Source organism: Stenella coeruleoalba (genome assembly GCF_951394435.1).
Source record: "Stenella coeruleoalba genome assembly, chromosome: 13".
NCBI classification, from domain to species: domain Eukaryota; kingdom Metazoa; phylum Chordata; class Mammalia; order Artiodactyla; family Delphinidae; genus Stenella; species Stenella coeruleoalba.
In genome coordinates this window covers 49,318,959-49,342,250 of record NC_137159.1, presented here as the reverse complement: position 1 = coordinate 49,342,250, position 23,292 = coordinate 49,318,959, and the positions used below count along the sequence as shown (strand labels likewise).

Genomic DNA, 23,292 nt, shown 5'->3' with positions numbered 1-23,292 from the left:
TTGTTTCTCTAATTGAAAGCTTCCTGATGGAGAAGACCATGTCTCACAAATCGTAGGCATCATTTACAGCATGGTAGGCCTGCCTAGAACCATAGTATAGCATCGATATATAATATGTGATTAATTGACCTACTGATTGATTAAAATTCATGATATCTTATGGCTCCTTTGATGACCTTTAAACTATTTACTGTAGTAGCATTTGTACAGTCCATCAAATTTTGAGCCCATTATGTCAACATTCTACTTAAGTAGAAGGAGAAGCTAATTGTATCTGAAATTATTACAGATGAGACAAAGGGTTCTTTTTCCCCCCTTAGGAAGCACCTGTGAATTTTGGAAGAGAAATATGAGATGAGAAGCTAGAATTCTCCAATTCTAGGGATGTCATTATTACACTTTTTCCCCATAAAAATTGCCCTGATGCATCAGATAGACAATATTTCAAGGTCCAATTAATTTGTGTATTTAGTTGTAGTTTCATAATTATAAAATATTTGAAAGCTAATAACATGGAAGGAAATGGCAGTTTGAATTAATTAAAAGCTAGAGTTTCATACCTCTATGAATGGGAAAAAAAGCAACAAATATCATTAGTATTTTTATTTATTCTACTTCAAAATCAGATCCTTTGAGAGACACCCACATAGTACTCAGAAATGAAACATTTCTACAATTATCCCTGCTGAATCCTTGCAGAGTGGGATGGTTGGCAAAATATATATTAAAGAATGAAACAGTCCTCCTAAATTAAAGGCTTTATTACATAATAAATAATTTCTTTGACTCTTACAAAATGGTTCTTTTATCTTCTAATCTGTGAAAACCCACAGAAAGAGACTTAGTGCCTGCCGTTGCATTGGTAAGCAGATAACTGTTTTGACTATTCTGTCATAAAGAGAGTATATACTAAAAAAAAAAGGCTCTTCCCTGCTAAAATCTGGGTAGATAAACAAAATAGCTGCTAGATTGGGAAGTGAAAAGTGGGGTCACTTATCTGAATTGGGTTTTCGATTGTCATGATTCACAGGACAGCAGGTATGCTAGTCTAGTTGTCTTCTGCTTTCAGAGGAAGTCTACATTTTGTAAACTCATGGCTGAATCACAAAGCATAAGGCCTCAAGGCTCAGTAAACACAGTTCTCTTAGGTATTTCGTCTTAAACCGATTTTGCTTGTGACCCACATAGGTAGAAAAGGAGCCCCTAATCCTGCCTATCCTACCTGTGAACACTTACGATGGACTGAAGTGTCACTGTCCAAGTAAATTTGGGAAGCCAGGGATGGGGGGAGGTTTGTGGATGATTAATATTTGAACTGTAAAACAAATGTCTGAAATTCTTACTGACACATGTTAGTTGATGCAATTATGTGCCATTCAACAGAGTTAACCAAGAAACTCAAATAAACTAAATTGTAAATGTTGAAACTAAACTCATAACAGATTAATTTAAAAAGCAAAACTGTTACCAGATGAAAACAACACACAACACAAGTCAGGTAGGAACTCCTACTACCCATTCACATGCATGTGCAGGGGGAGCTTGGAAACGTTGCCCAGCAAAATGTGGCAGCCTGACTCTAGATTATTCAGTTTGAATTTTGAGTAAGTGTAATTGTATGCTATTTTTAGCTTATAAATGCTAAGGTTGTTTAATTCTTAATAATCTCATAGGTAGCCCTTAATTGTATTGTGAAAATCTAAGTTCAATGGCTTGTGTGCCATCAGCCTATGAAAAGCAAATAAAGGATGTACATTTCTGGTTCAGGCTGCAGTCCACCAAGTGGAACCTTGGGGTCTTTGGGCCAAGGATTTGTATGCGAAAATCAATGCTCTAAGGCTTATTAAATCTCCATATAAAAAAGATCAATTCATTCAACAAATATGTGTTGGGTCTACTAAATTGCAAACCTATTTAAGACTCTGGATACAGCAGTGAATAAGACAAGGCCCTGCTCTAGTCCATCTTCTAGTTAGAAAGTCAGAAACCCAAGAGCCAACCAATGCACCACTGTCAATGCCCTCCGGCCAGAGATCACTAGGAACATGCCTTCAGTTGAACAAGTTGGGTTTATTAATTTTTATAGCAAGACAGAACACACATCATAGGGAATCATGAAGCATCTCAGTAAGAGGGTGTTAGAAAATACTTATTAAGAGTTTGGGCTTGTATTAGTCAACTTGGGGCAAGGTTAAGAAAGCAGGGCTTTGTTCTGGATTGGATGCTATCAGGAAGTAGAGGTAATTCTACAATTGACTAGGTATCTCAATAAATCTTATCTATAGCAAGAGCAGACTAGAGTCAGGACAGACCTGTGATTGGTAGATAAGCGGTAGTCACTCATTTTAACCAAAAGATGGTTTGACATTTTGTAGGTTGTACAGGGACCTTGATTTTAACTGTTTTTAAACAAAATAATAATGTGGCTTTGTTTTGTTCCGCTTGCTTATGGTCTCAGAGTAACCTGCCTCATGTTGGTATTCTGTGAGATAGTTTCTGTCCAACAGGCAAAAAGCATGATCTTTCTGTGAGCTCCAGGACACCTTCTAATGATATTCAGGCCTTACTGTGTGGATTAAGCCAGTTCCCAGATTTCAGGGACTGCTCTTCTCTTCCAAGCATGCAACCAAAGAAGCAATAAATAAACAACAACACAAACTTGAAAGGGTGATACAACAGGGTAAAAGGGAGGGCCCTTTATATTGGGTATTTGTGGAAAGGCTCTTGGACTTGAACAACCAAAAGAAGCCAATTTGTGACTATCTTTGGGGAGAGTGTAAACGTTCTAGGGAACAACTACGCCAAGGCCCTAAGGTTGGAAAGTGTTTGAGGTATGAAAGACAGACAGTTTGACCCAAGAATGGTCAGTGAGGAAGAAAGAAGGCAGGAGAGAGTCATGGGAGCTTTGCAGTCTAGGTGGGGGACTGAGACTTTATTCTAAGCGTGATAGGAAATCACCGGAAGTCTGAATAATGACATAGGTTTACATACATATTTAAAAGATCCTCCTGTATGATCAATGAAGAATGTGTTATGGGGGTTGAAGAGCAGATGAGAAGCAGAGAAATGAGTTAAGAGGTTTTGCCGTGTAGGCAGGAGATGACAGAGATTTGCCCCAGGGTGGTGGTGGTAGAGATGAGTAGAAGGGACTATTTTGAAGTCAGTGTTGTGGGGCTTACTGGTGGGTTAATTTGGGGGGTAAGGAGGAGGGAGGAATAAATGGAGGATGATTTTACTAGCTATTGGGTTCTTGCTGTCAGTGATAATCTTATTCACCATATCATTCCTAATTCCTGATTCAGAGAAGGCACTGGATATTGAATGAAGGAATCCATGTTGTCAGGAATGTTAGCACAAGTAGCAAGCTTCAAAACTGTACACACTTATTAACTTAACAGTTGAGATTTGGTTCCTAATTCTCTCTATTGGCTTGTAGATAACTCGGTGGTAACAAAGTACAAAATAAACCCCAGTCTGGACAGAACAACTCAATCAAGGTAGTGTTGTCATAAATAAGTACTAAGTAAAGGTCTCCTATCTACTTAGTAAAAACATGCAGAAAAAAAATCTAAAATAAACAGATTTGGAGAACTTTTTAAAAAATAAACAGGAGGGCTTCCCTGGTGGCGCAGTGGTTGAGAGTCCGCCTGCCGATGCAGGGGACACGGGTTCGTGACCCGGTCTGGGAAGATCCCACATGCCGCAGAACGGCTGGGCCCGTGAGCCATGGCTGCTGAGCCTGCACGTCCGGAGCCTGTGCTCCGCAACAGGAGAGTCCACAACAGTGAGAGGCCCGCGTACCACAAAAAAAAATAAAGAGGAAAAAAATGGGTGATGACTTGTAGCAGATAAAAATCCCAAAGATTCTGAATTTTGTCCCTAAACGTCTTTGATATCTACCTTTACCTCCTTAACTCAAGTGAATGATACATTGGCTTATCTTGAAGGAGTCTTAGAAGAATTGGCTGTGATATTTGCTGCCTCGTGTCAACCTCTGAAAGTCACAGGCCCATCAGATGGCCTTATCTAATTTTCCTGCCCTGAACCCAGAGAGAACTATCGTCAGGGACACACAGAAGCTGGGTAATGAAGTATGCGCAGTAAACCACTGCTTCTCCAGAATCACACTGGGGCGCCTGCCGTTCCTCTCACAAGAGGAGTCCCTCAGGAAGCAGTAAGGAAGGAGCGTATGGGAGTTATCCTCATTATTGCCTATGGAGGCAAATGGTTGGAGCCCAGACTTTCTTTCCAGTGTGATGATGACTCCAGCAGAGGAGCCGGTGCCTCTACGGCACGTTTTCTTATTTTGGAATCCGACAGTTCAAAATTTTATTATGTGTAAGCAGAATAGGGTGCGGAGTACAAGCAGGAAGTTTCTGTCTTTGTCTACTGATATGTTTAAAGCAGTATGACCAATAAAAAGACAAAAACAGTCTGCTTAAGTTTGGGAATGTTCTTGTAAAGCACTAGAGGAATAGCTTCAACCCACAGATAACATGGCACCTAGCATACTACCAGATTATGCAAAATGCACTAAAATGCACTAAATGCACTAAGTGCACTAAATGCACTAAAATGCACTAAAATCTATTTTAGAATCCATTTTCGGCATGTTTTTACTAAGTAGGTAGGAGACATTTACTCAGTGGTCATTTATGACAATACTACCTTGACTGAGTTGTTCTGTCCAGATGGGGTTATTTTGCACTTTGTTACCACTGAGTTACCTACAATTTGACACTTTACTTTTGAAGGTTACTGAAACTACAATGGTGAGAGTTGGGGGAAAGCACAAACATCTCAGAGGTCGTGTGGTCACAACCTACTACGGGGACACCATGTAAAATCATCATAGCTAAGGGAACTGCTTCAAGAAACCAAAGATAGAATGTACACATCCTACGGCCCAGAGGCAACCTCACAACCATTAAAATGACTCCCTGGGTCAGCCATGCTCACTCACTCTCATTCGAAACAATTATTTGATGATATGGCAAACTACCAAGTACTCTGCTTCGTGTATGGCAAAAGATGAGAGCGAATTCCTAGACGTTAATAAACCGGTTAGCAGTTTTCTTTCACTCTGCTCATAGCACCATGGAAAAATCACTGAAGTTTGAAAAACAGGATTCTGTCACACCAATGCCTCACATCCAATGCTGCAAGAGAATGAAGTATTGACGCATTTAGGTGTAGTTCTCATAATTTCACCCAACTCAAAGCAATGACTGAACACTCCTGGGTAACGTGAAAACACCTGGAGAAAGGAGAGAAAATGATCTTTCTTTCCAATCTCCTTCGTACCTTTGGATTTCTTATAGCTAAGGATACACGTTTCTTACAGTGATTGAAGAGGGTGGTAACATCTGTCAAATCAGTAAAGTCAAGACATGAAACTCATTTTTAAGATCTCAGTAGAGGATAAAAATGAGAGAAAGATAACTTGTAATTTCTGCCAATTAGATATGCAGGAATAACTAAGGGAAATGAGAGCTTAAATAAAAGAAAACCACTTTCCCTGACTTTTTAAAAATTGAATTACTGCATTTCAATAACACTGTCATTTGTAATTATAAGAGTGTTGAAACTTTATTTCCCCTTTTCTGAGTCCTAAGTTTGTCTTCTGAGAGAAAATAAAATCTTTTAAATGTAATCATATATCTTAAAAAGCAGTAAAGCCTAGTACTTTTTGTAATATTTTCAACAATCAATATACCTGAAAAAAAAAAGAAAGAAAACAACCTATATTTCAAGTATGGACAGCACCATGCTGGAGAGTAAAAAAAATATTTAGGGAGCCTGAGTGCATGCCCCTCGGGTCTCATGACTCTGCCAAAATTATGGGGTGATTTCTAGAAACTCATTAAACCTTTCAAAAAATATTTACTGGGCATCCACAGTGGGCAATGACCTGTGCAGGGAGCTGGAGGTGGGATGGAGGTGAGCATGATGTACAAGGATAAACGAGATGCAGAATATGCCCTTAAGGACCTCACAGTCTAGAAGGAAAGAAGACATATTGTTTTTCACCTTGTACTAAAATCATTTGTGTATGACTCATAAAAAGTAGAGGTAAGTGTTATGGAATTTCAGAGGAGGAAGAAATTACTTCTTACAAGGGGGGATCAGGGAGGAATTTTAGAAGTAGATATAACTTCCTTTGCTTGGAAAAAATGGGAAGTGTTTGGACATGTACAGAAAGTGAAAGGATATTTTCCTGTAAGCAAGAACAGCAGGAGTAAAGACATGGAGAAAGAAAGCATGGTGGACCAATAAGTCATTCTCTTCACCTGAACTGAGGGGAAGATTAAGTGGAAAGACAGACTGGGGATTTATAGTAAATGGTAAACTAAACAATGGCCACCTAAAGATGCCCACTTCTTAATCCCTGGAATTTGTAAATATGTTACATTACTTGGCAAAAAAGACTTTGCAGATGTGATTAAAATGTCTTAATAAGTGAAAGAAGGACAGTCGAGGTCAGAGGTGATGTGATGAGGAAAGCAGAGGTCAGAGTGATGCAAAGAAGGGGCTGTGAAACAAGGAATGCAGGTAGCTTCCAGAAACTGCAGAAAGCAAGGCAACAGCTTCTCTGCTAGAGCCTCCAGAAGGAAATGCAGCCTCACCAACCCATTTTAGACATCTCACTTCTAGAACGGTAAGATAATAAATCTGTGTTGTCTTAAGCCACCATGTGGTAATTTGTTACAGCAGCAACAGGAAACTAATACAGAATGGAATACTTTGAATATACTATGTCATAGTATCAATGATGACTCATGGTGGTCCTGCAACTTTTACTCACTCTTTGATTACGACACTTACGTTGTATTTTTATTTTTTTAAATATATATTTACCTGTCTATCTTGCTTGCCTTACCAAGAGGATAAAAGTGTTTTAACAAAATAGAGAAAACCCATAAAGAGAAAAAGATTTGAGAGCAAGATGCTGAATTCTTTTATGAACACAGTACATTTGAAGTGTCAGTGGGTCAACATGGTGGGTGGACAGTTAGAAATGGAAATTCATGCCTGCTACTTAGAGATGAAGGTGCGTAACTCTCAGAAGCAATTACTAAAATTTATTATTATAGCTCATAAAACAGACTCGCTGACGTGTGGCTGCTGACCATTGAGAAAATTTAAGTGGTATGTATTCATAAGAAGGGAATTATTTAATCAGGATATTTTGAAATAGGTTGTTGGAAGAAGTGATTTTATAGTATTATTAGCTAAAATGCCATCATTTAACTAGCTTGTGATTGTGTATAAGCAAAGCATAAGGCAACCGACTATAGATGAATTCACAGATGGAGAAAAAGACCTTCTAAAGAGAAGTACCTCACCCATAAGTTGCCTGATTTCTAAAATATCTTTAACAGGACATTAATTCCTCAGCTACACAAATATTTCTGAGTACCTACTAGTGCAAGGCGGGGCTCTTTATTCATCTTTTACCTAACACAGTCTTTGCTTTTGAGAAGCTTATTATTTCCTTTTAACATAAAGCTCTATGCTTCCCCAAAGTACCACATAATTAGACAGAATTGCCCCAAATTACTTTTATTCCCAAGGGTATATAATTTTCAAGTCTCTCAAAAGTGTACATGGCCCATCCTTATTTTGCAGTCTGTTCCTAGGGTTCATCTCTGTAGACTGGGGAGAGCCTGAGGACACTGTGTGCCTGGGAATCTTAGGAAGCTGGGTCATGGGCTTGCAGAGGAAATGTCACTTAGGGAGGGAAAACAGGTAAAGGAAGCTTAAAGTAAGGACAGTGAAAACAACCTTTGCCTATTTCAAATCTTGGGTTGGCCCAAATTACCACCACTTCAGGGATTTTATAAAATGCTGCTGCATTGCTTTTGCAAAAAAGACCGCCTGGTCAGCAGAGTGGTATGACCTCTATAAACAGAAATGCTGTGATGTTTAGCCATCAAGCAGAAATTTCAGGGGCAACAGGACACTGCAGTCTGCATGCTTCTGCCCAAAGTGCAAACCACACAGGTCAAGCAAATAAGTAAAAGCAGGGAAGGACTAAAACCTTTAGCTGCCCTAAACTCTGAAAAGATGATGGTACGTCCCTCCCCAAGCCAGGGTCCAATACAACTCCAGAAAACTATATTCACATGCTATGTTATAAATGGTGGCTCTGAGTTTAACCAAATATTTTATGATCAGTGACTCCGACACTGTGAAAAAGGAGGAAGAACTTTACCACATGCAATTTTTATATATACACACCCACATTTTTTAAATTGTAAAATATGTGTAATGGATTCTCTGCAAATCATTTCCCACAATGTGTACTGACTGGGTTGTTTTTTTTTGCAATATCAAACTTTTTTTCCCAAAAACATTTTTTGATACCCAAAGCACGGGTGAATTGAAGCATACCTCTTTAAGTAACAATTAAAAAGTAAAATGAACAAACTTGTGCTGAAAAGGCACTCCCCTGCCTTCTTAATCAAAGGACGCTGAATGTAATTTAACCTTTTTTATAATGACATGGGTTTCACTATTATGAATAGTAATTATTCTATGGTGCTGTGACACAGTGAGACTCTTAGGGATTCTTACCTCCACATGAAGTGGCCTAGCTGCCTTTTTTTTTTTTTTTTTCATTTTGAGTCAGCTGTTTATAAATTTTCTTGGGCCTTTCTCATTGGCATGAGGTATACATTAGTTGGCTTTTATTTACTACTCTCATTGTAGTCAGCCTACCTGTTGCCATCAACTCCTAACCAATAAAGCAAGACATTCCCAATGTGCCAAAGCTCTGGGAAACTACTCTGTGCTGGGGTATTAGACCAGTGCTTATTGAACTTTAATGTGCTACAGTTAACTCCGGGGTCTTCTTAAAATGCAGATTCTGATTCAGTAGTTCTGAAAAAGAAACTAAAATTCTGCATTTCTAACCAGCTCCCAGGTAATACCCATGCTGCCAATCCTTGAAACACACTTTGAGTGGCCAGATGTTAGACAATCATGTTATTTTAGAATTACGTCTAAACTAAAGGTAAACTAGTTCGGAGGGAGGGATTAAAGACTACTCTCCTACAAATAAGTCCTAACAATTTAGAATATGGACATTAAATTTAATATCTCCAAAATGACTTCCCTTATCAATATGCCCATCCCCTGACCATACAAACCACATCTCTCTTCTTTACACTGGCATAGAACTTAATTTCTGCCTCTCTGTGGAACATATGTCTTTACAAATTGTTGTTATTTAGACATGTCAGGTACTAAACTGGAAGAAGAACCAAGTCTTACGTATCTGTGTATTCCTTAATACTATGCTTTGCTCAAAAAATGATTTTTGAATAAATGTAAAGATTGGAGAATTAAAAACTATAAGGTAGTTTCTATATAATATCAGATTCTTTATTGTGTGATAAATAATGAGGAAGTGAATCAGGAAGTAATACTTCCTATACTAGATAAGGACTCAGATAATTGATCAGGAAGTGAAGCAATACCATAATCAAATATATCCATGTCAAGTTCTAATAAACTGCTAAGAAAGTAAAGTTTGGTCTCAGAGTTCCTGCCTCCGTGTGCTATACACAGCCCTTCCTAGTTTCCCTACCCACACACACATACCTAATAGAACACACATGCACACACACACACAGGCACAAATTTGAACAAATACCATCTACACATTCTTTAACTTCCAAAACCTCCTCTGGAGAAAGAGTCTGAGATTAATTTACACTAAAATGTAAATGACTGACTATGGCTTAAAGAGCTATTTCTTACCTCCACCCTAAGGCGAGTTTGAATTTTTAACAGAAATCCAACTCTATATGTAATGGAATGAAGCCATGAAAGAAGACTTTTTGGCTTTTAATGACAAAGCAAGTGACAGATTTAAATAGAGGCCCTCTGAGTACCTCTACATCATGTTATGCTAGCAATGAACTTCTCCTGAATAATTGCTAACAGCTTTCCTGTAACTGGGCTGTAAGCTTTCTCCATAGTGATAAGCTGCTTCTAGCCTGATATGAGGAACCACTGTGCACAGAAAATCCCCACTAAAAGTACAAGCTACAGAACCGGTCAGGGCTAAAGCAGGACAAACACAAAAATCAATTTGGCAGCTCCTTTGAATCTATACTGTGCTTCTTTCCAAGGGAAGACAGGATTTATAATCTAGTTGGGAAAGAATAAAACAAAGTCTCAGTCTCCATTAAACATCTGTGTAATGAAAATTGTCTAACTAGAGATGACTCAAATATCTAAGTAATAGTATCAATGAAAGCAAACATCATGCTAGCTTTTGACGCAATACCATTTTACTAATTTAATCTAGCAAACTGCTACTTACTCCACAGCTTTAATTAAATCAGTGTCTACCTCTGTGGAATTCTGAATGGAATCAATGACAGGTGTTCAGGAGGAAAGGTAAGGGATAAAATAAGGCAGTCAACATCATTTAGAGAGATTTCTATGAAGCCACTCTGTACCACCATATTCCTAAATAACAGAGAATAAGAAAATAGCTCTAGATGATATTCCACAGTCTAGAAGCATTTCTCCCAATCACAGGATATCAATGTGATGAAAGGCGCACTTAGCGGGGAAGGATCTGCCTTTCCTGACCCTACAGACTGTTCACTGTAAAAATGACTGGAAATCAGCTCAGAAGTCTGAGCACAACATGGGCGAGGAAGACAGTCTGGAGTTCCAGACGAGCTCTGGCAGAATGTGTGAGAGACAGCCACAGAATGAAGTTCCCACATTTGCTTTCTTGGTCAACCAGGAGTTGTTCAATAGTGAAAGTCAGACAACAGAAGCTCGATTTCAGATAAGATAAAAAAAGGTATAAAATTTTTATTTTCTTCCCACAACAAAACAAATCCAACAAGTCAGCACATTTTGCTGAAAGAGAAGATGTACAAGCTTGGCAGTGCCTTATAAATCGCAGACCACAGTTACGGTAAGCTGGGCTTCCGACTCGAAGAGAACTGGTTTTGAGCCCCAGCCCAAGAAATCATGGCTATTTAATGTCTCTAATTTCAGGGTCCTCATCACAAAACATGGATCATAATATCTACCTCCCAGAGAGGTTATAGGATAAATGAAATAATATTTATGGGCTGTTTAGCAAAATGACCGCTCAATAAATAGTATGTATTACTACTTCCATGGAAAGCAATCATATTCAAGTTTAAATTTTATGGTCTCTTTCAGCTTGTCAAAATTAAAGGGGATAAACAGGATGCATATTAAAACTGTGCAATCACTGGAGGCTGAAATGAATTAAAATCCGTAAAGCACTTAGAGGGTGCTATCAAAGAGTTAGCTATCATCACAGAGCGATGTATAATGTGTGAAGAAGACGGAGGGAGGACCTTCAAGATGGCGGAGGACTAAGACGTGGATATCACCTTCCTCCCCACAAATACATCAGAAGTACATCTACATGTGGAACAACTCCTACAGAACACCTACTGAACTCTGGCAGAAGACCTCAGACTTCCCAAAAGGCAAGAAACTCCCCATGTACCTGGGTAGGGCAAAAGACAAAAGAATAAACAGAGACAAAACAACAGGGATGGGACCTGTACCTCTGGGAGGGAGCTGTGAAGGAGGAAAAGTTTCCACACACCAGGAAGCCCCTTCACTGGTGGAGATGGGGGGGTGGGCGGGAGGAGGGGGAAGCTTCAGAGCCACGAAGGAGAGCGCAGCAACAAGGGTGCAGAGAGCAAAGTGGAGAGATTCCCGCACAGAGGACTGGTGCCAACCAGCACTCACCAGCTTGAGAGGCTTGTCTGCTCACCTGCCAGGGCGGGCGGGGGCTGGGAGCTGAGGCTCGGGCCACTGGATGAGGTCAGATCCCAGGGAGAGGACTGGGGTTGGCTGCGTGAACACAGCCTGAAGGGGGTTAGTGTGCCACAGTTAGCCAGGAGGGAGTCTGGGAAAAAGTATGGACCTCCCTCAGAGGCAAGAGACCACTGTTTTGGGGTGCACGTGGAGAGGGGATTCCTTCCCTGTCTGCCCAGAGAAGGCAGAGCACCGCCTAAAAGAGCTCCAGAGATGGGCGTGAGCCGTGGCTATCAGCTTGGACACCAGAGACGGGCATGAAACACTAACGCTGCTGCTGCAGCCACCAAGAAGCCTGTGTGAAAACACAGGTCACCATCCACACCTCCCCTCCCGGGAGCCTTTGCAGCCCGCCACTGCCAGGGTCGCGTGATCCAGGGACAACTTCCCCGGGAGAAAACACGGCATGCCTCAGGCTGTTGCAAAGTCATTCTGGCCTCTGCCATCACAAGCTCACCCGGCATTCCAATTATAACTACTGTACCCCTCCCTCCCTCTGGCATGAGTGAGCCAGAGCCCCCTAATCAGTGCTGCTTTAAACCCATCTGGTCTGGGTGGAACAGAAGCCTGAGGGTAACCTACACACAGAGGTAGGGGCAACACCAAAGCTGAACCCCAGGAGCTGTGCGAACAAAAAAGAGAAAGGGAAATATCTCCCAGCAGCCTTAGGAGCAGAGGATTAAATCCCCACAATCAACTTGACATACCCAGCAACTGTGGAATACCTGAAAAGACAATGAATCAACCAAAATTGAGGGGGTGGAATTTGGGAGCAACTGTAGACTTGGGGTTTACTGTCTGCGATTGACTTGTTTCTGATTTTTATGTTTATCTTAGAATAGCTTTTAGCGCTTGTAATCATTGGTAGATTATTGGTTTGGTTGCTCTCTTTTTTTTAATTACTATTTAGTTTTAATAATTTAAAAAAATTTTAATTTTAATTATTTAATTTTAATTATTTTCCTTCTTTATTTCTCCCTTTTCTTCTGAAGCGTGAGGCTGACAGGGTCTTGGTGCTCTGGCCGGGTGTCAGGCCTGAGCCGCTGAGAGGGGAGAGCCAAGTTCAGGACACTGGACCACCAGAGACCTCCCGGCCCCACATAATATAATCGGTGAGAGCTCTCCCAAAGATCTCCATCTCAACGCTAAGACCCAGCTCCACCCAACGGCCAGCAAGCTCCAGGGATAGATGCCCCATGCCAAACAACTAGCAAGACAGGAACAAAACCCCACACATTAGCAGAGAGGATGCCTAAAATCATACTAAATTCAAAGACACTCCAAAACAAACCACTGGATGCAGCCCTGCCCACCAGAAAGATAAGATCCAGCCCCACCCACCAGAACACAGGCACCAGTCCCCTCCACCAGGAAGCCTACACAACCCACTGAACCAACCATACCCACTGTGGGCAGACACCAAAAACAACGGGAACTACGAACATGCAGCCTGCAAAAAGGAGGCCCCAAACACAGTAAGTTAAGCAAAATGAGAAGACAGAGAAATATGCAGCAGATTAAGGAGCAAGGAGCAAAAACCCACCAGAACAAACAAATGAAGAGGAAATAGGCAGTCTACCTGAAAAAGAATTCAGAGTTATGATAGTAAAGATATCCAAAACCTTGGAAATAGAATGGAGAAAATACAAGAAACGTTTAACAAGGACCTAGAAGAACTAAAGACTAAACAATGATGAACAATGCAATAAATGAAATTAAAAATTCTCTAGAAGGAATCAATAGCAGAATAACTGAGGCAGAAGAACGGAAAAGTGACCTGGAAGATCAAATAGTGGCAATAATTCCTGCAGAGCAGAATAAAGAAAAAAAGAATGAAAAGAATTGAGGACAGTCTCAGAGACTTCTGGGGAAACATTAAATGCACCAACGTTCGAATTATACGGGTCCCAGAAGAAGAGAAAAAGAAAGGTTCTGAGAAAATATTTGAAGAGATTATAGTGGAAAACTTCCCTAATAAGGGAAAGGAAATAGTTAATCAAGTCCAGGAAGTGCAGACAGTCCCATACAAGATAAATCCAAGGAGAAACATGCCAAGACACATAGTAATCAAACTATCAAAAATTAAATACAAAGAAAAAATATTAAAAGCAGCAAGGGAAAAACAACAAATAACATACAAGGGAATCCCCATAAGGTTAACAGCAGATCTTTCAGCAGAAACTCTGCAAGCCAGAAGAGAGTGGCAGGACATATTTAAAGTGATGAAAGGGAAAAACCTATAACCAAGATTACTCTACCCAGCAAGGATCTCATTCAGATTCGACGGAGAAATTAAAACCTTAACAGACAAGCAAAAGCTAAGAGAATTCAGCACCACCAAACCAGCTTTACAACAAATGCTAAAGGAACTTCTCTTTACTTACAAGAGAAGTAAAAGACCTACGATAACAAACCCAAAACAATTAAGAGAATGATAACAGGACCATACATATCGATAATTACCTTAAATGTAAATGGATTAAATGCTACAACCAAAAGACACAGACTGGCTGAATGGATACAAAAACAAGACCCGTATATATGCTGTCTACAAGAGACCCACTTCAGTCCTAGGGATACATACAGACTGAAAGTGAGGGGACAGAAAAAGATATTCCATGCAAATGGAAATCAAAACAATGCGGGAGTAGCAATTCTTATATCAGACAAAATAGACTTTAAAATAAAGACTATTATAATAGGCAAAAAAGGTCACTACATAATGATCAAAGGATCAATCCAAGAAGAAGATATATAACATTTGTAAATATTTATGCACCCAACATAGGAGCACCTCAATACATAAGGCAAATGCTAACAGCCATAAAAGGGGAAATAGAGAGTAGCACAATCATAGTAGATGACTTTAACACCCCACTTTCACCAATAGACAGATCATCCAAAATGAAAATAAATAAGGAAACACAGCTTCAAATGACACATTAAACAAGATGGACTTAATTGATATTTATAGGACATTCCATCCAAAAACAACAGAATACACTTTCTTCTCAAGTGCTCATGAAATATTCTCCAGGATAAATCATATCTTGGGTTAAAAATCAAACCTTGGTAAATTTAAGAAAATTGAACTCATATCAAGTATCTTTTCTGACCACAATGCTATGAGACTAGATATGAATTACAGGAAAAAGGCTGTAAAAAACACAAACACATGGAGGCTAAACAATACACTATGAAATAACCAAGAGATCACTGAAGAAATCAAAGAGGAAACAGAAATTACCTAGAAACAAATGACAATGAAAACACGATGACCCAAAACCTATGGGATGCAGCAAAAGCAGTTCTAAGAGGGAAGTTTATAGCAATACAATCCTAACTCAAGAAACAAGAAACATATCAAATAAACAATCTAACCTTACACCTAAAGCAATTAGAGAAAGAAGAACAAAAAAACCCCAAAGGTAGCAGAAAGAAAGAAATCATAAACATCAGATCAGAAATAAATGAAAAAGAAATGAAGGAAACAATAGCAAAGATTAATAAATCTAAAAGCTGGTTCTTTGAGAAGATAAACAAAATTGATAAATCATTAGCCAGGCTCATCAAGAAAAAAAGGGAGAAGACTCAAGTCAACAGAATTAAAAATGAAAAAAGGCAAAGTATCAACTGATACTGAAGAAATACAAAGGATCATGAGAGATTACTACAAGCAACTATATGCCAATAAAATGGACAACCTGGAAGAAATGGACAACTTCTTAGAAAAGCACAAACTTCTGAGACTGAACCAGGAAGAAACAGAAAATATAAACAGACCTATCGCAAGCACTGAAATTGAAACTGATTAAAAATCTTCCAAGAAACAAAAGCCCAGGACAAGATGACTTCACAGGCGAATTCTATCAGACATTTAAAGAAGAGCTAACACCTATCCTTCTCAAACTCTTCCAAAATACAGAAGAGGGAGGAACACTCCGAAACTCATTCTACGAGGCCACCATCACCCTGATACCAAAACCAGACAAAGATGTCACAAAAAAAGAAAACTATAGGCCAATATCATGGATGAATATAAATGCAAAAATCCTCAACAAAATACTAGCAAACAGAATCCAACAACACATTAAAAGGATCATACACCATGAACAAATGGGGTTTATCCCAGGGATGCAGAATTCTTCAATATACACAAATCAATCAATCTGATACACCATATTAACAAACTGAAGGAGAAAAACCAAATGATCATCTCAATAGATGCAGGAAAAGCTTTCGACAAAGTTCACCACCAATTTACGATAAAAACCCTCCAGAAAGTAGGTAGAGGGAACTTATCTCAACATAATAAAGGCCATATATGACAAACCCACAGCCAACATCGTTCTCAATGGTGAAAAACTGAAACCATTTCCTCTAAGATCAGGAACAAGACAAGGTTGTCCACTCTCACCACTATTATTCAACATAGTTTTTGAAGTTTTAGCCCCAGCAACCAGAGAAGAAAAAGAAATAAAAGGAATCCAAATCAGAAAAGAAGAAGTAAAGCTGTCACTGTTTGTAGATGACATGATACTATACATAGAGAACCCTAAAGATGCTTCCAGAAAACTACTAGAGCTAATCAATGAAGTTGGTAAAGTAGCAGGATACAAAATTAATGCACAGAAATCTCTTGCATTCCTATACACTAATGATGAAAAATCTGAAAGAGAAATTAAGGAAACACTCCCATTTACCACTGCAACAAAGAGAATAAAATACCTAGGAATAAAACTACCTAAGGAGACAAAAGACCTGTATGCAGAAAATTATAAGACACTGATGAAAGAAATTAAAGATGATACAAATAGATGGAGAGATATACCATGTTCTTGGATTGGAAGAATCAACATTGTGAAAATGACTCTACTACCCAAAGCAATCTATAGATTCAATGCAATCCCTATCAAACTATCAATGGCATTTTCCATAGAACTAGAACAAAAAATTTCACAATTTGTATGGAAACACAAAAGACCCCGAATAGCCAAAGCAATCTTGAGAAAGAAAAACAGAGCTGGAGGAATCAGGCTCCCTGACTTCAGACTATACTACAAAGCTACAGTAATCAAGACAGTATGGTACTGGCACAAAAACAGAAATATAGATCAACAGAACAGGAGAGAAAGCCCAGAGACAAACCCATGCACATATGGTCACCTTATCTTTGACAAAGGAGGCAAGAGTATACAATGGAGAAAGAAAGCCTCTTCAATAAGCGGTGCTGGGAGAAATGCACAGCTACACGTAAAAGAATGAAATTAGAACACTCCCTAAGACTATACACAAAAATGAACTCAAAATGGATTAAAGACCTAAATATAAGGCCAGACACTATAAAACTCCTAGAGGAGCACCTAGGCAGTACACTCTATGCCATAAATCACAGCAAGATCCTTTTTGACCCACCTCCTAGAGAAATGGAAATAAAAACAAAAATAAACAAATGGGACCTAATGAAACTTAAAAGCTTTTGCACAGCAAAGGAAACCATAAGCAAGATGAAAAGACAACCCTCAGAGTGGGAGAAAATATTTTCAAATGAAGCAACTGACAAAGGATTAAGCTGCAAAATTTACAAGCAGCTCACGTACCTCAATATTAAAAAAAAAAAAAAAAAACAACCCAATCCAAAAATGGGCAGAAGACCTAAATAGACATTTCTCCAAAGAAGATAAACAGATTGCCAACAAACACATGAAAGGATGCTCAACATCACTAATCGTTAGAGAAATGCAAATGAAAACTACAATGAGTTATCACCTCACACTTGTCAGAATGGCTGTCATAAAAATATCTACAAACAATAAATGCTGGAGATGGTGTGGAGAAAAGGGAACACTTTTGCACTATTGGTGGGAATGTAAATTGATACAGCCACTGTGGAGAACAGTATGGAGGTTCCTTATAAAACTACAAATAGAACTACCATATGACCCAGCAATCCCACTACTGGGCATATACCCTGAGAAAACCATAATTCAAAAAGAGACATGTACCACAATGTTCACTGCAGCTCTATTTACAATAGCCAGGACATGGAAGCACCCTAAGTGTCCATCGACAGATGAATGGATAAAGAAGATGTGACGCATATATACAATGGAATATTACTCAGCCATAAAAGGAAACAAACTGAGTTATCTGTAGTGAGGTGGATGGTCCTAGAGTCTGTCATACAGACTGAAGTAAGTCAGAAAGAGAAAAACAAATATCATATGCTAACACATATATATGGAATCTAAAAGAAAAAAAAGGTTCTGAAGAACCTAGGGGCAGGACACGAATAAAGATGCAGACGTAGAGAATGGACTTGAGGTCACAGGGAGGGGGAAAGGTAAGCTGGGACGAAGTGAGAGAGTGGCATGGACATATATACACTACCAAATGTAAAATAGATAGCTAGTGGGAAGCAGCCACATAGCATGGGGAGATCAGCTCAGTGCTTCGTGACCACCTAGAGGGGTGGGATAGGGAGGGTGGGAGGGAGACGCAAGTGGGAGGGGATATGGGAATATATGTATACATATAGCTGATTCACTTTGTTATACAGCAGAAACTAACACACCATTGTAAAGCAATTATACTCCAATAAAAATGTTAGAAAAATTTACAAAATGGAGAAAAAAATAAAAATGCTATTTGAGAGAAAAAAAAAAAAGATGGGCTCTGCAGCCAGATTATCTGCATTCACGTTCCTATTTTACCTCTGACCAATTGTGTGCTTTGGACAAGTCACTTGAACTGTGCCTCAGTTTCTTCTTCTATAAAATGAAGACAATAATAGTCATATTCACTCATTAGATAGTGGTGAAAATTAAATAAGCTACTAGATGAAAATAAGAAATTGGCACAAACTAAGTTCTATTTAAGTACTAACATATAATTTTTTTTTTCCTTTTTAGTACACACATACTGTTGCAGAGAGACCTGAGAGAGATCTCTGACAATTTCTGCCTCCTGGTATCCAAGGCTTTTGGTAATTCCCTCCCCTTGAATGTAGGCAGGTCCCATGACCGGTTTCTAGCTAATATAAAACAGCAAATGTGTCACACCCCAGATTAGGTTATAAAGACTGAGTCTTAGAGGACTGGAGTCTTAGGGGACTGGCCTTGAAGAAGCAAGCTCCTATGACGTGAACTGCTTATGGAAGGATCACATGGCAGGGAACTGCAGGTGGCCTCTAGGAGCTGAGAGCCTCAGTCTTACAACCACACAGAATTGAGTTCTCGCAACTGTTTACGCTGGGAAGATGCTGCTAAGATTCTAGAAAGGAATACAGGCAAGCCAAACACTGTGACTGCAATCTTCTGATAGCCTGAGCAGAGAGCCCAGTTAGCCATGCCTTGACTCCTGACCCACAGAAACCATGAGATAATAAATGCGTATTGTTTTAAGCCTGTAAGTTTTTTGCATTTGTTATGCATTAATAGAAAACCAATACATATACCTCCATGTAAAATTCAGAGAAAAGAATAGTAAGATGTGGAAAAGTTTAAATTTTTTCAGTGCCCTGGTATATTTTTCTGATACTTGACTGTACTAAGCATTGTGAGTCCAGTGTTAGCTCCAGGCTGGACGGATTTGGCCTGGTCGAAGACATTGCTAAGTCTGTCTTTGTTAATTACACCGAGAACGATCTAACTCTGGTCTACACTTGTCCTCCTGGCCTGACTTTAGCTTTTGGCCTTCGTGAATGGCAAGAGTATTAGGATGTCAGTGATGTTCGTTTTTCTAGCTTCGGTTCCCAGTTTAGAATTTTTAGCAAAAAAGTATGAACTCAACAGCCTTTTTGAGAGTGGGAATGGGAGACCGAAACATTTGTTGTGTAATGTAAAAGTTTAGTAGGCTTTGCTGACAAAGCTTACCCTGAATAGTACTGGTTTTCTGAGGAGTTTCCATCCTCCTTCCCTCATCTGTTTGCTCCGCTTTGCCATTCCAGAGAAACAGACTGGGAGTCAAGGTATTTGTCTACTGGTTTGGGCTTGGCTTATTGCTGGCTGTAGGACTAAAGATGACACAGATGAGTTAGCTTAACTCTGTGCTCTACTGACCTCAAAGGGTTGGGGTCAGGGAAGAGATGAATAATAAATGAAAATGAAGTTCCGGGGAAAAGTTACAAAGGCAGAACAAATACAAGGCAGTGATATTACAGAAAGTCTGGAAAGCTCAAAGCAATCTAGGCAAACATTAAAAAAGCCTCAAGTTCTTTATCATATCAGAAGCTATCTCATATTGCCCATTCCAAAGGAGGAGCTTGCTTATGATTTAGAGTTTAGACTGAGGGATTCACGGAATTTGAGAACTGGAAAACAAGTTAGTTTTTCTCTTAGTCAATTCCTGTATAAGAGTAGTGGTTTTCTAAATTGTTGGGTAGGGTTCTGAGGCTCAGTGGAAGAGAGTATTCCAATTAATTATCCATCACTGTCTGCTATGGGCACAAGAGGGGATAGTGGCAGAGGTGGCATGCAGGCTACACATCTTCTGACCCTAATTCTAGTGCAACTGTTTTAAGTTATGCCTGAGAGCACAGATGCATGGGGGAAAGATATAGCTTGTTAAGATTATGCAGCTCGTTTGCTTTCAACTTCGGAACAACATCACAAAAGGCAATTTGTACATTTCCTTACTCCTGTTAAGCATCTATATTCATAATGCCAACCATGAATTTTTGCTACTTCAGAAAGCCATTTTATTTCTTAAATTTGTGATGTCTCTATTACATTTTGCCAGTGTGAGGAAATGAGTGTCTAATCTTGTCGATGTAATATTTATTCTCAATCCCTGTAATATCCATTCATCCTTATTTGACAGTTGATAAAATCTGTTGGCAACCTCCTTGAAGCTGCAAAGCAGTTATCCAAAACAATAATTTGCAAAATGTTCAATACAAATGGGCACATAGGCCATCCTTGAACACTGATGTGTCTTTTTGATTCACATGTTTAACTCAATTTTCCTGAAGTCTATTGTAAACTTTAAAATTGTTTATTTTTTACAACCTTGTTTTAAAACTTACAAACCATAACATAGTGATCTTTCAGGATTACATCTGAAACAGATAATATTTCCAATAATCCCCGGGGGGCTATGGGTCAGAAATGATGAGCAATTCCACAAGGTATTTCTAGACATAACAAAGAGTATACACTTTTATGTTATTTCAGATAGAATAGCAAGGATGGAACATTTTGGTTCCCCTTGGTTTAACGGATGCCCCCTCTCATTTAGGAATATTTCTTTTTTTTTTTTTTTTTTTTTGCGGTACGCGGGCCTCTCACTGCTGCGGCCTCTCCCGTTGCGGAGCACAGCCTCCGGACGCGCAGGCTCAGCGGCCATGGCTCACGGGCCCAGCCGTTCCGCGGCCTGTGGGATCTTCCCGGACCGGGGCACAAACCCATGTCCCCTGCACCGGCAGGCGGACTCTCAACCACTGCGCCACCAGGGAAGCCCAGAAATATTTCTTGACGAAATCTAGTTGGACAGCTAGAAATGTACAATTTAAACACAATGCAATAAGGATTGATTTGCACTATGAGAAGAAATCTAGAGGGCCAGGAAAAGGCAAGGTGAATTGGATGAAGGAAGGGCAAGTAGATTATTGCTGGAGTACAAAGTTTACACTGGTGAGACGGTAGAGATAAAAGAAGATGAAGAGATAGGCAAGGGTTAGATCAGAAAGAACCTTGTAGTTCATTTTAAGGAACTCAGGCACCTTAAACCTTTGAAGCAGGGCAGTGATAGGGTCAGATAGGCATTTTACATAAACCCTTGAACCTGAGGAAAGACTTGTGTTTCATGACTCTTTCAGTTATAATAAAATATTTATTGTACTCCATAATAAGCGTCTGTCATTCTGCAATCCATTTCTTAGTCTTTCAAAACTCACAAGGACATATATTTTAAAAATTGTGGCACTCTCTGGTGTCAATTTGTATGAGACATTTTTGGGGGAGGCAAATTATTTTTGTGTTTAGTGGTTGCTGTAGTTTTCTTGAGTCTTTTCAGTATTCCCAATTTAGGCTACTTGGCATATCAAAATTTTATGGCTCACAAAAGTGGGGTTTCCGTATTCAATCTTGAATTGCTTATTCATATTCTTCCTCTGAAAATTCACAGTTTTTCAAAGCCATCTCTTTACTCTCTCTTCCCCGCTTCCTTTGCCTCTCAAATCAACAACTTGAAGATAGATGAATTAACACACACTAGTTTGTAATAATAATGTAGGTAATTTGACACTCTGAATTATAGTCCGGGCAGAAAATATTAGGTACATTCTGTCTCCCAAACATCATCACAGATTATTCATATTCATTTCTTACTATATGCATCTAAAGTGCAAATTAAAATAATTTGGAATTCTGCAGGAAAGACAGAGGGAGGTAAAAGCTTATTGCCCATCTCATTGCTAAAGCGCTGGAAACATTTTCAGCATTCCACAGATCCACAGCTTGAAAAGCTCATTGTTTAAACATGGCATCATGACGGCAACACAGTGTAGAAAACAGTGGGGCAGGCTGTCGCCCTGCAGCCAGTAATAATCCACAGTAACCAAAGGAATGATAAATGCTTCATAAAACTATCTTTTTTCTTAGTTCATTATTGAATATTTTAAATTTATTTAGTATTCTTGCTGCAAAGAATACAATAAAGGAATTATCAATCAATAGATCATGTTCTTATCAAGTGCCAGACAAAATAATCCTCATAATGGAACCACCCACTGTGAAAAGATAGTAGGAAACTGGCCGGAAGGAACCACAATGTTAATATAACCGAATGCTATGCAGAACAAAAATATGATATACTGTGGGGAGCAGAAAAGGCGATTATCTTTAAAGAAGAGATAGACTTTTATACAAGTGTTAGATTTTGATTCCTAATACTTGAGAGGATGCAAACATGCTTCACCTCTGAAATGGCTCTAAATTTTTTCCCCCTTTTTACCAGCCCACTGCTTTTCTTCAGGCCATGAACAGCATTGTCTACCTGGATAATTGTGAGAATCTACTCACTGGTATCCAATGGCTTCAGATTTCATACTGTTGAATCGGCCATCCACTCTTCACCAGTATTATCTTTCAAAAACGCAAACAATTTCACGTTACTGCTAAAAACAAAACAAGCAACAACAACAACAAAACCACACTCTTCCAGAGCATCCCATTACCCAGAGAATTATAGTCTAACCTCTTTTGTGGCATAGCCAGTATTCTCTAAACATCTACTCTAAATGACTCCCATCCTCGTCTTCTGCTATTCCCTGCATTCTAATCACCCTGTGTCTGCACCAAATTCTCTAAAACACTGTGCATGTTCACAACTATAGACCTTTGCTCGTGCTGAAGCCCCTGCTTCGAATGCTTTTCCTCTAATTCGTCACCTGAGAAAACCTTACTGCCAAGGCTATTATTTTTATCACAGTTTGACTTGTTGGTTTTATTGGAATCTGTT

At 39.2% G+C, this 23,292-nt stretch overlaps 1 protein-coding gene across 10 annotated transcripts in view; it reads right to left on the bottom strand.

The window, feature by feature from the left end:
• The window catches only part of NRXN1 (neurexin 1), a 961,338-nt gene that overhangs the window by 70,303 nt on the left and 867,743 nt on the right, over positions 1-23,292 (bottom strand). The window lies entirely within an intron of this gene.